This window comes from Colletes gigas, unplaced genomic scaffold (genome assembly GCF_013123115.1).
Source record: "Colletes gigas isolate AHSC1104 unplaced genomic scaffold, ASM1312311v1 Colletes_gigas_Sc00040, whole genome shotgun sequence".
NCBI classification, from domain to species: domain Eukaryota; kingdom Metazoa; phylum Arthropoda; class Insecta; order Hymenoptera; family Colletidae; genus Colletes; species Colletes gigas.
The window spans coordinates 361,718-376,642 of record NW_025106669.1 but is presented as its reverse complement, the minus strand read 5'-3'; positions in this window follow the sequence as shown (position 1 = coordinate 376,642).

Here is a 14,925-nt window from a genome sequence, read left to right as displayed (position 1 = left end):
GAAGACAGTGATTGGCGACTGTGCGTTGTATCCGTTCCGAATGAAATCTGTACCAACGATAGCTCGATTCTGCTTGTCCTCCTTCCAGCTTTGGGATCTGGGAGCAATGTTGCTAATTACTACATACCACCGAATGCGGCATAACCCGCAACCCATGAATTCCACCACCGTAGCCGACGCTGTACAGTCGCGAGAGTCAGTTTTCGTCCGTGGAAATTGCGGTTTCCTATGAGCGCAGAACGAACTGATAATATGCTCCTCGAGCGGTTCTGCCCGGCTCCTCTCGCATTCTCTGACGTATTAAAGTTAGAAATCCGTGTTCGAACACGTGCTAGCCTAAATTCATCTAATTCTAACACCCCCTCCTGCCTGTTGACACAATTATTAACACATTACCGACCGATAGCCTATTAATCGACTGTTTTACCGACCAACGCTTACCGGCTGAGAGCCTATCAATCAACTGTTTTACCGGCCAACGCTTACGGTCGGTAAAGCGTTAAGTACAGAGTTCGTCTGATCTGGAAATAAAAAAAAGTTTTTTTTTTTTCACACACTGACACTGTTATGGGTCTTTAAACTGAATTGTACAGTGTTCACTAGTCAGCGATTTTTTTAAGAACTATTCTAATTAAAAGAAAAAGAAAGTTTAAAAAAGAAGATTTTGAATATTTCATAACATTATAGTCACGAATGTTTCTTTCTGATACGATTTATTTTTATAGCGATACATTAAATGGAAAATGGAAGAATGAACAAAATTCGAGGCGATATAAAACACAGTGGTTAACGAAGGATGAAAAAGTAATTGCGCAGAAGTTATTAGCCAGGTACGCCACACGATGTACATAGTAATTTCGAATTCATATTAATTTTGGCAATACCTAAAACTTCACCACGCTTCGAATGATCCTTCCCCGAGGGAAGAATCAGCACAGTCCTGTCTACCAGACAATATGGAATTAATTATAATTAACTGCCATTCACGAAAGTTCCGCGAACAATTTTGTAGCCTCGCTACGGCGTTATAATGAACTTCCTATCATTTACATTCTCTTATATTCCGAGTTTCCCTCTGGCCCCGAGAAACGTCAAAAAAGTAGTTTAAATTAATTATTGTATCATTTGAACGGAAAGAAGCTTCGACCGTGATCCGATTCCATAAATATTATTTCCTCTTTAAAACGAACGACTCCGGAACGTAATTACATTGATTCTCGTTAGCGCGCTGTGTGCTTAACAGCTTCCACCTTTTATCTTTGGCAGTTTATTAAAACACGTTCGGCCGCAGCGAACGACGGAGGGTTAAATATTTATTATTCTCGGGATTTTCATCCATAAAATTCGACGCTTCCGCGAGAATGTTTGTTCCGTTTATGTATTTATACGCGTGGAAAATATCATATTTCGTACGTTCGAAAGCCAATTAAACCTGTTATTTTTTTTTACAACGCTTAATGTCGTTCGAAAAATGTTGTTTGTGCACGGTACAATGCGTTACGCAGCCGTGAAACACGCTGGACTTTTGCTAACTGGACCCCCCCTGTTCGCGTTCTAACACGATTATCCTTGACGTTTTCCGCTGTTCATTTCCGAAATTACTGCCAGCCATCTGGTTCGCGTATTTACGATGTCCCGACGCTGACGCTGGTTCGCCATGTTCTACTACATTAATCAGTTTCATACGGGGAACAACGACAAGGAAGAAACAAAAATTTTACAGCTGGTAATAGCCCCCCACGACTTTTATTATTTGCTTGATCACTTCGTTTATTAACACTTTACCGACCGGTAGCGGTTGATTAATCGGCTATCGGTCGGTAAGCGTTGGTCGGTAAAGAAGTTGATCAATACGCTATCGGTCGGTAAGCGTTGGCCGGTAAAACAGTCGATTAATACGCTATCGGTCGGTAAAGTGTTAAGTTTGTGATTCCTCTCAAGCTTAAAAGAAATCGAACCCTCTTCCATTACGATTCGTAATTCATAGACGATGATTTTACTTTGTGGAACATTATTGAAAGAATTAGTGAATTCTTGAATTATTTCTTCTATTTCTTTTATTTGAGAGATTTCTAGTATAGGCCTGGTTCCACCTTAAAAGTAGAAAATGCTGTTCCAACATTGTCCTTTTTAAATTCATTTACCGATCATTCTCGAAGCACTCCGCGAAAGGATTATGCGAATTCTCCGTATCTCGGAATTCCCAAACGTGGAGGTCGGGTTTAGCTATTCTCCGAACGACTCGCCCCCTCCGTCGATTCTTTAGAACTTCGACGTTTGTCTCGCTCCCTTTCCTTTTTCTTTCGACTATCCGCCTTCCTGTCCCTTTTTTCCTCGTTCGCCCCCTTCAAGACGTCGGGACGAACTCTCGAAATTTCCGGAGTTTCCCGTACGGGGAAGAGTCCTAATTCCGCCGAATTAAACTCGCCTTTGGAGGCCGACTTCCTTCTAATTGCAACTGCGAATCGCGCCAAAACGAATCGCCACGTCGAAATGCACCAAACATTCTATTCCAGTGCCTTTAAAAATCAATTTTTTCCCATTTTTTTCGTAATTCAGGAGCTTAAAAATCTGCTTAAAGATTTCATTCAAACTCGGAACGATTATAAAACTAAACGCAATAGTAATTCTTCTCGTGTGATATGTTTTATTTTGTTTTCCAAGCAAGTTGTACCTGATTTTAACACTTTACCGACAGGTAAACGCCGACCGATAAAACAGTTGATTAATAGGCTATCAGTCGGTAAGCGTTAGCCGGTAAAACAGTCGATTAATAGGCTATCGGTCGGTAAAGTGTTATAAAATGATAAATAATTGATTTAGGTAAATAACAACATATTTAAATATTATTTAAACTATAGCTTTCGTCTATTTATCGAACGATTCTCGTATATTGAATAAAAAAGAAGATTCGTACAAACACAACCACTGTTTCTTTTGTTTCTAGAAAGCCAATAATATATACCAGTGATGTTCTCTGACCAGAGAAAAACGCCATAGGTTGGAGTACGAACAGTTTCCGGTAGACCGAATCCGTAGACGATACGTTTGTCTCTGCCCTGTATAATTTTTGTCACGAAGCGTTCGAAACATATAAATTTCATAGGGGGTGGAAAAAAAAAAGAATTCACACTGTCGCGTTTCGGCCAATATCACTTGCCATAATATCAGTGATTGCGCGGGCACGGGAAACTCATGAAAATCGTGGCAAACGTTTCCCCGTGATATTTGCAAAAATTTCGAGGTATACTTTCAACGCTCGTACCGCGTATTTTATACGCCGGCCGCATACGAGCGGTTTCAATTAAATTGAATTCCAATTAAATTAAATTCCAATTAAATTATAGGCCGCCCGATGTCGGGATCGGGGATATATGCATTCGCGTCTGTGTTCCAAATATTCACGAATGGAACAGAATTTAGAGATCTCGAATACAACATTTTGGTGGGGAGGGGTCCTATGGAAACGACAGGAAAAAAAGGTAGAAGCGTTTTGTATATAAAAAACCAGCACAGTGGACGGTAAAATTCTTGCTCAGGATCAAAAATTATTATTAAACATTCGCCTCTATTGAATTTTTTTCTCGAAAATGTGCAGAATTTCGAGGGTATGTCTATCCACCAAAAATGATTGCAATTAACCCCTGTAACCAAAAATATTTTTTTCCAGAACGATTTGAAATTTTTTAATTTTGCCGAAAATTTGTCCACTTGTGGAATTTATTTCTCGAAAATGGTTGGAATTTCGAGGGTATGTCTATCCACCAAAAATGCTTGTAATTAACCCCTGTAGCCAAAAATATTTTTTTCAGAACGATTTGAAATTTTTTAATTTTGCCGAAAATTTCTCCACTTATGGAATTTATTTCTCGAAAATGGTTAGAATTTCGAGGGTATGTCTATCCACCAAAAATGCTTGTAATTAACCCCTGTAACCAAAAATATTTTTTTCCAGAACGATTTGAAATTTTTTAATTTTGCCGAAAATTTCTCCACTTGTGGAATTTATTTCTCGAAAATGGTTGGAATTTCGAGGGTATGTCTATCCACCAAAAATGATTGCAATTAACCCCCGTAACCAAAAATATTTTTTTCCAGAACGATTTGAAATTTTTTAATTTTGCCGAAAATTTCTCCACTTATGGAATTTTTTTCTCGAAAATGGTTGGAATTTCGAGGGTATGTCTATCCACCAAAAATGATTGCAATTAACCCCTGTAGCCAAAAATATTTTTTTCAGAACGATTTGAAATTTTTTAATTTTGCCGAAAATTTGTCCACTTATGGAATTTTTTTCTCGAAAATGGTTAGAATTTCGAGGGTATGTCTATCCACCAAAAATGATTGTAATTAACCCCTGTAGCCAAAAATATTTTTTTCAGAACGATTTGAAATTTTTTAATTTTGCCGAAAATTTGTCCACTTGTGGAATTTTTTTCTCGAAAATGGTTGGAATTTCGAGGGTATGTCTATCCACCAAAAATGATTGCAATTAACCCCTGTAGCCAAAAATATTTTTTTCAGAACGATTTGAAATTTTTTAATTTTGCCGAAAATTTGTCCACTTGTGGAATTTATTTCTCGAAAATGGTTGGAATTTCGAGGGTATGTCTATCCACCAAAAATGATTGCAATTAACCCCTGTAGCCAAAAATATTTTTTTCAGAACGATTTGAAATTTTTTAATTTTGCCGAAAATTTGTCCACTTATGGAATTTTTTTCTCGAAAATGGTTGGAATTTCGAGGGTATGTCTATCCACCAAGAATGATTGTAATTAACCCCTGTAACCAGCAATATTTTTTTCAGAACGATTTGAAATTTTTTAATTTTGCCGAAAATTTGTCCACTTGTGGAATTTTTTTCTCGAAAATGGTTGGAATTTCGAGGGTATGTCTATCCACCAAGAATGATTGTAATTAACCCCCGTAGCCAAAAATATTTTTTTCAGAACGATTTGAAATTTTTTAATTTTGTAAAATTCTTGCTGAGGATCGTTTGCCTTTAAACAGTCTACGAAGCATAATAACGTGTGCTTTCGTAAAAGATAAAAAGAAAAATGGCGTAGCCGTACGATTGCCATCGTCCGCGTAAGCCTTCCTCGAAAAAAAAATTCATCCCTGCATGGCTCAGTTTGTTTATTGAAGATTATCTGCCCGGAACGACATACTTCGTTCGGTAATGAAAGCACAGTAAAACGAAGGGAAGCAGATGCCCATACGATCCGGAAAGTTCGTTAAGTGTCCCCAGGGGTCGTGTCTTATCGGGTAGACGTGGCTCTGATCCTCCTTCTACCGTGCCGTGGCATAACAATTACCCTATTACATCGCAAAAAGCCCGCGTCAGTTCGCGAGCCTACATGCCTCGCGGTTTTGTTGCGCGATACACTTCCTGCTTCCCTTACCCTCGAGCACACTTTTACCCTTACGTATCTTTTACTCTTAAGCATCCACGTTGCTCGTAATTAGCAGAAAAATGGCTGAACGAGCTCCTTTCCTTATTAGCGTCTAACTGGTTAATTTCCAGGTAAATCGAGGACCTACAGACTGTCGATTAGCAATGATACAGGGGCAGTTAGCCCTTTAGGTAGTTGGGAATCGAACAAAGCGAATAGAATCTCGCGATAATCGTGAATCGTTTCATATTGGAAATGAATCTTATCTAGAATACTCTATAGTACTATAGAGTATATATATAGTACTAATACTCGACTTGTTGGACGAACAAAAATGCAAGCAAAACATGTTTATAGTGCAATTAGAGAAGATATTAACGCTGTCCATTAGAAAAATAAAAATAAAATTAATTTAGTGTTTTAAAGATTCGAAGAATGTTAAACTTATTATTAAATGATTTTATGTTTATGAAAAAATTAGTATAGAAATAGGAGTAAATTTATTTTTAATTAAATACTATGGTTTAATATATGCGACATTTATAAAGTCTTTGAACAAAAATGAATTGACTATATATTTTGTAAAAAATATTTACAGTTTTTAAGCAAGTAAAGAATTGATTTACCAATGAACTAAATATACAGGATTAACGACGATATTTACAAATTATTTTTGATTGTTTATTTATTTATTTATTATTTTTATTTATATTGAAACTGCAAAAGCGGTTCGAAGTTTCGAATTTTGAGAATTCGCAATTTTTAAGTTTCCAGATATTTGTTAGCAAGTTGCAGTCCTATAGAGACCGAGAAAATGACTAGAAGTAGGTTTCGCTGGTTTTAGGAGAGAAACAAGCTTCCGCAACATAGTGTTGTTAATTGTCGGAGCAAGTTTGAAAATTCCTGGGGAATTTTCAATGCTGTTGACACCTCTCCACGCCCGTAGAATCTACAGCAAACGTGTTAAACTCGTTTTAGCTCGGGAGCCAATTTGCACTTTGTTACCGCGTTGCAGGACATAAACAATTATTTTATGACAGAGCACGCTTATCGATATAATGTCAAAATAACGAATTATCAGTGTTTATCCAGCGACTTTTATTATAGCATCAAACCTCATTAGAATCAACGTGATTATATAATCAATAAATAGGAAATCAAAGTTATAATTCTAAACGTTTAAAAAAAAAAAAAAAGATAAAAGCAAAATCGATATAGAAAAGAATGTAGAATGTCCAGTATAATCTAATGTGAAATTCAAATATATGTAATAAGTAATAACATATGTACAATGTAATTAGGTAAAAAAACGAAGGAAAATTCTTCTGCAAGATTTCCGTTAGAATTGTCGTTGTTGTTTAAGAAACAATATTTATCTACATACATTAGAAATATAAACAATGACACACATAATATATATATATATTTAGTTTATATAATTATAAACGTAGTTCGATTGAGCCTAAAATCAATTTAAAAAGAGAAACTAATGACAAATTAAACATACGTTTTAAAACATTTTACCGACCGGTAAAACAGTTTATTGATAGGCTCTCGGCCGGTAAGCGTTGGTCGGTAAAACAGTCGATTAATAGGCTATCGGTCGGTAATGTGTTAAAAATACAATTTCTCATACCTTGTGTTGGAAGTTGAAGGTATTTCAACTGTTAAAACATTGATTAGTGTAATCCATTATCTATTAGTTACGTAGAGTAAGTCCCCTCACGCAGCTAATTCGAAGCTTTCTGGTCAAGTTGAATTCTATAAACACGATTCGTTATAATCTAAAGTTAACAAAGTTGCTACAGAACGTTTCCCTTAATAGTTAAATTAAATGATCAATAACTATTTAAACTACAAGAGAAATGAGTTTGAATTGAAAAATTCAAACGCCATTTTATAAAGGAGAGTTAATATTCACATAACGTGAAAAAATATTGTCAAAATTAGTAGTTAATAATAGTAAAATATGACGAATTAACACTTTGCCGACCGATAGCCTATTAATCGACTGTTTTACCGGCTAACGCTTACCGACTGATAGCCTATTAATCGACTGTTTTACCGACCAACGCTTACCGACCGATAGCCGATTAATCAATCGCTACCGGTCGGTAAAGTGTTAAGATTCGCGATTTTTGAGGGTGTCAAACTACCTAAAATTTAGCTACAACATCAAAAGTACAATGTATAATATTTAAAGCTAACGAAAGGAAAGTTGCAAAAGATATGTCACTGGGAGGGTTTATGACAGAATATTTTTCAAACTTTCCCGATGACGTTGTTTTGAAATTGGATCCCTGGAGCAGATACAGACACAGTGGAAATGTGACACAAGAAATAATGTCGCGGAATAAGGATATTCAGATTTCGGGTATATCCCAAAACACGTAACGGGACGTTGAATATGGAAGAGTTTTGCAAGAACTTTATCTGACGCGGTATTAAATTTGAATTTAAATATTATGCACCGTGCGCGAGATATTATTTGAAAAATCCAGTCGGTAATACATAATCAGTTTTCGTTTCCGTGATACACGGAGTCGTTCAAATATGCATGGTCTCTGTTAGCGCTCGGATGGTTCAGGATTAAATGAATTTATAATCACTTAGTTGTTTAGTAGACTGTATGTATTCAGCTCCGATTATAGAAAGTATTGTCAGAAAAGTTGTCCAATACTTTTTTGTAGGTATCTATGAGCTCTACTTCAGAAATAAATTTCAATGAAATATATTCACTATTGTAGAAGTTATGGTCGTTTGAAAATTACACCACTTTTATGGGATTTTTTCAATGTTTTTTGATTTTTAGTAAAATTGTTGGACACTGTACGGAAATGTTGTTTAATACTTTTTTTTAGGTATCTATGAGCTCTACTTCAGAAATAAATTTCATTTAAATCCATTCACTATTGTAGAAGTTATGATCGTTTGAAAATTACACCACTTTTATGGGATTTTTTCAATGTTTATTGATTTTTAGTAAAATTGTTGGACACTGTACGGAAATGTTGTTTAATACTTTTTTTTAGGTACCCATGAGCTCTACTTCAGAAAAAAGTTTCATTGAAATTCATTCACTATTGTAGAAGTTATGATCCTTTGAAAATTAGGACCATCTTTTATGGAGTTTTCCTTATTTTACGGAGTGAAGGAATAAGTTTTTGAATATTTTTGGAATTTCTACATATTCTCCACTAAAATACGCGTTGTTTGCCGTTTTGAACATTAAAATCGGCCAATCCGTTCAGAAGTTATGGCGTTTTAAAGATTTAAGGGAAATTTCAGTGAAACATATCAACGGTATGGTCAGACATAATTTTCAGTAAAGAATTTTTTTCTCGAAACTGAGTAGGATTTCGAGGATATGTGTATTGACCAAAAGTGATTGTAGTTGACTCCTGCAACTAGAAATAATTTTTTTATAAGGATTTGAAATTTTTGAATTTCGTCGAAAAATTTCACACCTTCTCGAATTTTTTTCTCGGAAATGCGTAGGATATTCTGGGTATGTCTAATAAACAAAAATGATTATGATTGACCCCTGCAATCGAGAATAATTTTTTTAGAACGATTTGAAATTTTTGAATTTTGCCAAAAATTTAGGTATCTACTCGAATTTTTTTCTCGAAAATGGTTAGGATTTCGAGGATATGTGTATTGACCAAAAATGATTGTAATTGACCCCTGTAACTGAATATAATTTTTTTAGAACGATTTGAAATTTTTGAATTTCGTCGACAAATTTCACACTTTCTCGAATTTATTTCTAGAAAATGGTTAGGATTTCGAGGATATATGTATTGACCAAAATTGATTGTAATTGACCCCTATAACTGAAAATAATTTTTTTAGAACGATTCAGAATTTTTTTTTTTCGCCAGAAAATTTAGGCACCTACCCCCTGTCGATTTTTTTATAAAATTTGTTTTTCATTTTTAATAAATTTGTTTGACGCCCTACAGAAAAGTTGTCTAATATTTTTTTGTAGGTATCTATGAGCTCTATTTCAGAAATAAATTTCAATGAAATATATTTACTATTGTAGGAGTTATGGCTGTTTGAAAATTGCACCAAATTTGGGGGGGTTTTTCTCAGTTTACTGTGTTAAGGAACAACTTTTCCAATATTCTTAGAATTTCTACATATTCTTGACTAAAATACGCGTTGTTTGCCGTTTTAAACATTAAAATCGGCCAATCCGTTCGGAAGTTATGACGTTTTAAAGATTCGCATAGTGAAACATATCAATGGTCAGACATAATTTTCAGTTAAGATTTTTTTTCTCTAAACTGAGTAGGATTTCGAGGATATGTGTATTGACCAAAAATGATTGTAATCGACCCCTCTAACTAAATATATTTTTTTCAGAGCAATTTGAAATTTTTGAATTTCGTCGAAAAATTTCGCAACTTCTCCAATTTTTTTCTCGGAAATGCGTAGGATTCTCGGGGTATGTCTAATAAACAAAAATGATTGTGATCGACCCCTGCAACTAAAAAAATTTTGTTTAGAACGATTTGTAATTTTTGAATTTTGTCGAAAAATTTCACACTTTCTCGAATTTTTTTCTCGAAAATGGTTAGGATTTCGAGGATATATGTATTGTATATATGATATATATAAATACTAGGTAATTTAGAGACCAGTAAAATGTTCAAATTCAATACTTCGTGTTTTTTCGATAATCTTTTCTTATTAAAGATTTATTTCTATTCTCAAATCCAATAAAAGCTATTTTTTGCATCAATGGAGGTTGCAGACAAATTATGCATCGATTAATAAGCAGATTCCTGTTGTATTAATTTGTCCATAAATATTCTCAGTGGTCAACGCGCGAATTGAGCGGTAAAAATTTGTCTTCATCTCGTAATTTCTCTATTTGTACCTTGATCAGTCTTACGAAACATTACTCTGATTTTATTTATCGAAGCCAGATCAGAAAAAAGTCTCGACCACGCGAAACAGTCGTAAAAGCACCATTGTCTGCTCGTTCTTTTCCCTCGTAAAGTTTTAATAATAGCCGAGTGCTTCTCTTTGAATCTTTCTCACGATAGGTCCGCTATTTCGTATGCATGCACTTCGTCGCATTCTTCGTGACTTTAATGCTAAATATTTCGAGTACTTGCTACTTAGACTATGCATGTTCACTGATACTTCATAACCAGACATTTCTTCATTTGGAATTCCTACAATTAAATTAATAACGCAATTTGTAGCTGGACACGATGGCCATCAAGAAACTATTATAATTCACTATTAATTCTAACTGTAATGTCGGGCAACTGAATTAGAAAATTTTAATAACTACAAATTAGTTGCAGAAATATCTGTTGACTGATTTCCAGTGTAAAATAACACGTTTCAGATAATGAACGAACGTTTAAAGTAAAGATATAGAATGCAGAGTGAAATTTTTATTGTTTAAACGAGAAAAGGACTGTTGTTCGCATTGAAAGTCAGTATTAAATTATTCGAGAGTCCACCGCGAAGTTTCCAGGCGTCGTCAGTCATTAGGAATTTAGCTAACGAAGCAAGAAGTACGAAACCTCGAGGTGCACGTAAGGCGGAAGTCCCCCCGGAGGTTCTCGAGTAAAAATGCAAATCTATTTCTACGTCCGTCAGTTTGCTTAGCTCGGTCACGAGTAATTGCCCAACGTCCACAGCCTACGGGATTCCCCCCGGAAGATGTAATTCCCGGAGTTTAAACCCGGACCAACTATTTCTCTCCCTCTACTATCCAGCAATAACAGTAATCAGGATACAGGATTAAAAGGAACGAGAGGCGGCTGTGCAAGGTGAATTGAAATTTTCCAAGGAAAAACCCCGTGGAATCGAATTAGGACGGTGAATGGACATCTTTCCTTTATTTTCTCGACCGATGTTGATGCAACCTTTTCTCCCGGGGAATTGTTGATTGGCAAGAAGCAATAGTCGATCATCCTTTTACGCTCTTCCAATCTGATCGTCTGTGAAACGTAGATTCCTACAGAATTTAAGACGCGGACATTTTTTGGCATTGGAATTCGCGAAAGAGATACCATCTTCCTCTGTACAGGACGATTCTAGAAGCATGGATACAAAAATTCTACTTTTTCCCAACGCTAGAATCTGTTTTTTTATTTTATGGAAGTGCAATATGTCCGATTTTGCGAAAGAAAAACTTTATACAGCGACCTTTTGTTCTCCACATACTTTTGAAGCAAAAATTTAATTAAGAAATTTTGTTTTCGTTTACAAAGAATTTAAAGTTAGGCGAAAGGACACTTTGATATCCGCCGAGGGAAACAGTTTCAGAAAAAAGTGACTTAATTTTAAGCGTAAAAATTTCATTTTTAGTAATTTGATTTAAAAAATTGCGTCAAGCGCAGGCTGCTAGCAGTTTTAATTATAATTTTTAATTATGTATGACGAAATGATCTTCGTCACTCTCAGCATAAAAGTTTCTTTACGGTGTTACACTGTATGGAACAACATTTAGTTTAATCAAATTATTTCATTAAGTCAATTTTTACCAAAATGATATTTGATACGAATATGCTCGAAATATAACAATTTTTTGCATCATTTTTGTATGAGTACTGTTATATTAGACATTGTAATATAGATTTTCATTTTGATTTGGAAAATTACTGAAAATTGTTCCTGCGTTGTGGTTTTAGATTTCCTGAAAGTCCTTAATCATAAAACTTTGAATTTTCTTCGAATTTTCCTTCTTTAAATATACATATACAGGGTGTTTCGGTAAAAAATTTTAATGGCGGATTCTGGAGGCCAAAATAAGAGAAAAATCAAGAATACCAATTTGTTGATGGAAGCTTCGTTAAAAAGTTATTAACGTTTAAAGCGCCGCCCTTACTGAATTTTTTTCTCGAAAATGCGCAAGATTTCGGGGGTGTGTCTATTCACCAAAAATGACTGTAATTGAACCCTACAACCGAAAATAATTTTTTTCCGCAACGATTTGCAATTTTTTAATTTTCTCGAATAATTTCACACCTTCTCTATTTTTTTTCTCGAAAGTGGGCAGGATTTCGTGGGTATGTCTAATGACAAAAACTGATTGTAATTGACCCCCGCAACTAAAAATAATTTTTTCAGAATGATTTGAAATTCTTTAATTTTGTCGAAAATTTGTCCACTTACTGAATTTTTTGCTCGAAAGTGGATAGGATTTCGAGGGTATGTCTTATGACCAAAAATAATTGTAATTAACCCCTGCAACTGAAATTAATTTTTTTAGAATGATTTGAAACTTTTCAATTTCCCCGAAAAATTTACGTACTTTACCTTGTCGATTTTTCTATAAAATTAGTTTTTCATTTTTAATAAATTTGTTTGACGCTGTACGGAAATTTTGTTTAATACTTTTTTGTAGGTACCGTAGAGCTCTACTTCAGAAATAAATTTCATTGAAATCCAATCACTATTGTGGAAGTTATAGTCGTTTGAAAATTACACCACTTTTATGGGATTTTTTCAATGTTTTTGATTTTTAGTAACATTGTTGGACACTGTACGGAAATTTTGTCTAATACTTTTTTGTAGGTATCTATGAGCTCTACTTCAGAAATAAATTTCAATGAAATATATTCACTATTGTAGGAGTTATGGCTGTTTGAAAATTGGACCAATTTTCGGGGGTTTTTCTCAGTTTACGGGGTTAAGGTTCATCTTTTTGACTATTTTTACAATTTCTACATATTCTCCGTCAAAATACGCGTAGTTTGCTTTTTTTTAAATTAAAATCCGCCGATCCGTTCAGAAGTTACGACGTTTTAAAGATTCACCTAACATTTCGGGGAACGATTTCTGGCCTCGCATTAGATTTTCGGTAATGAATTTTTTGTCTCGAAACTGCGTAGGATTTCGTGAATATGTGTAATGACACAAAATGATTGTAATTAACCCCCGCAACCAAAAATAATTTTTTCAGAATGATTTGAAATTCTTTAATTTTGTCGAAAATTTGTCCACTTACTGAATTTTTTGCTCGAAAGTGGATAGGAATTCGAAGGTGTGTCTAATGACGAAAAATAATTGTAATTAACCTCCGCAACCAAAAATAATTTTTTCAGAATGATTTTAAATTCTTTAATTTTGTCGAAAATTTGTCCAATTATTGAATTTTTTTCTCGAAACTGCGTAGGAATTCGGGGATATGTCTATTCACCAAAAATGATTGTAATTGATCCCTACAACCGAAAATAATTTTTTTAGAACGATTTGAAAAATTTTTTTTCGCCGAAAAATTTCACCACCTACTCGATTTTTTTTCTCGAAAGTAGATAGGATTTCGGAGGTATGTGTGCTCACCAAAAATGATTGGAGTTGACCCCCGCAACCGAAAATAATTTTTCCAGAACGATTTGAAACTTTTGAATTTAATTGTTAATAACTTTTTAACGAAGCTTCCATCAACAAATTGGTATTCTTGATTTTTGTCTTATTTTGGCCTCTAGAATCCGCCATTAAAATTTTTACCAGGGATGGCCGAACACCCTGTATGTCTGCTTTTGTGTTCAATTGCATCAGATCCCTGGATCCGTTCTCGATCATCTTTCATTTTAGCATCTATGGGTAATAACTGCCATAGATGACACAATCGGTTGAGTAAGGTTTTCGATCCTAACTACGCGGAGTCTACTAAGTGTAAGATTCAATACGACCTTTGTGCGGTTTCGTGCTGGTGCAATTTACATGGCTTGCAACTTGATCCCTCTAAATCCTCATTATTGGTTGCCGGCTCCCCTTCCCTTTCATGTAATTTATCTTCCTTTGCTATCACTATTGATTCGACAATCCTCACAATTCCTCAAAAATCTTCATACAACGTTCGATCCTTTTTTAAACTCATTTTTCTTTTGTCAAATCCACTCTGAACTCAGATCTATTCAATCTTTAGCTATTTCTACTTTCCTACGAATGGTTGCTTTCATTCAACGTTACAAAATTGATAATTACTATTCGAACTTATTTCCCTCAACATCTCAACTCGAAGATTAATTTTTCTAGCTTCATTTTGGAACATTTTGGCCATCCTAATGCGTCAACAAAAGACACCAGGAAAGAACGAATAGGGGGGGGGCACCCTGTGTGTATGTTCCCTATATTGACCAGCTGAAAAAAACTTGCTGGAAGTAAAAATTCGCGCGGTCAGAAAGATGAGAGGCTTTTGGGCAGAGAATCGTCAAGGACGTGGCCCGAGGGAATTAATTAAAACGGAATTCTCTCTTCGTAACGACTCACGTGCGTGCAGAGAGAGATAGAGAGGGTAGTTTTGGGGGGGTGGTAGACAGGTGGTCGTGTATCCGGGTTCCAATGGAACTGCGATTACAATTCCAGAATGCCGAACGGGTCGAAAGCCGGGTGATATCCGTGTGGGGGGTCAACTGCCAGTCCCCGACCCCGGGTTACTATTCTCTATATCACTCCTTGCGTCCCTCAGCCACCTTTCGCCATTGGCCCCGGGGTCTCTCACGCCAGGCAACCGGCTTTGGAATTCGAATTGTAATTTCTAACCGCGCGTCT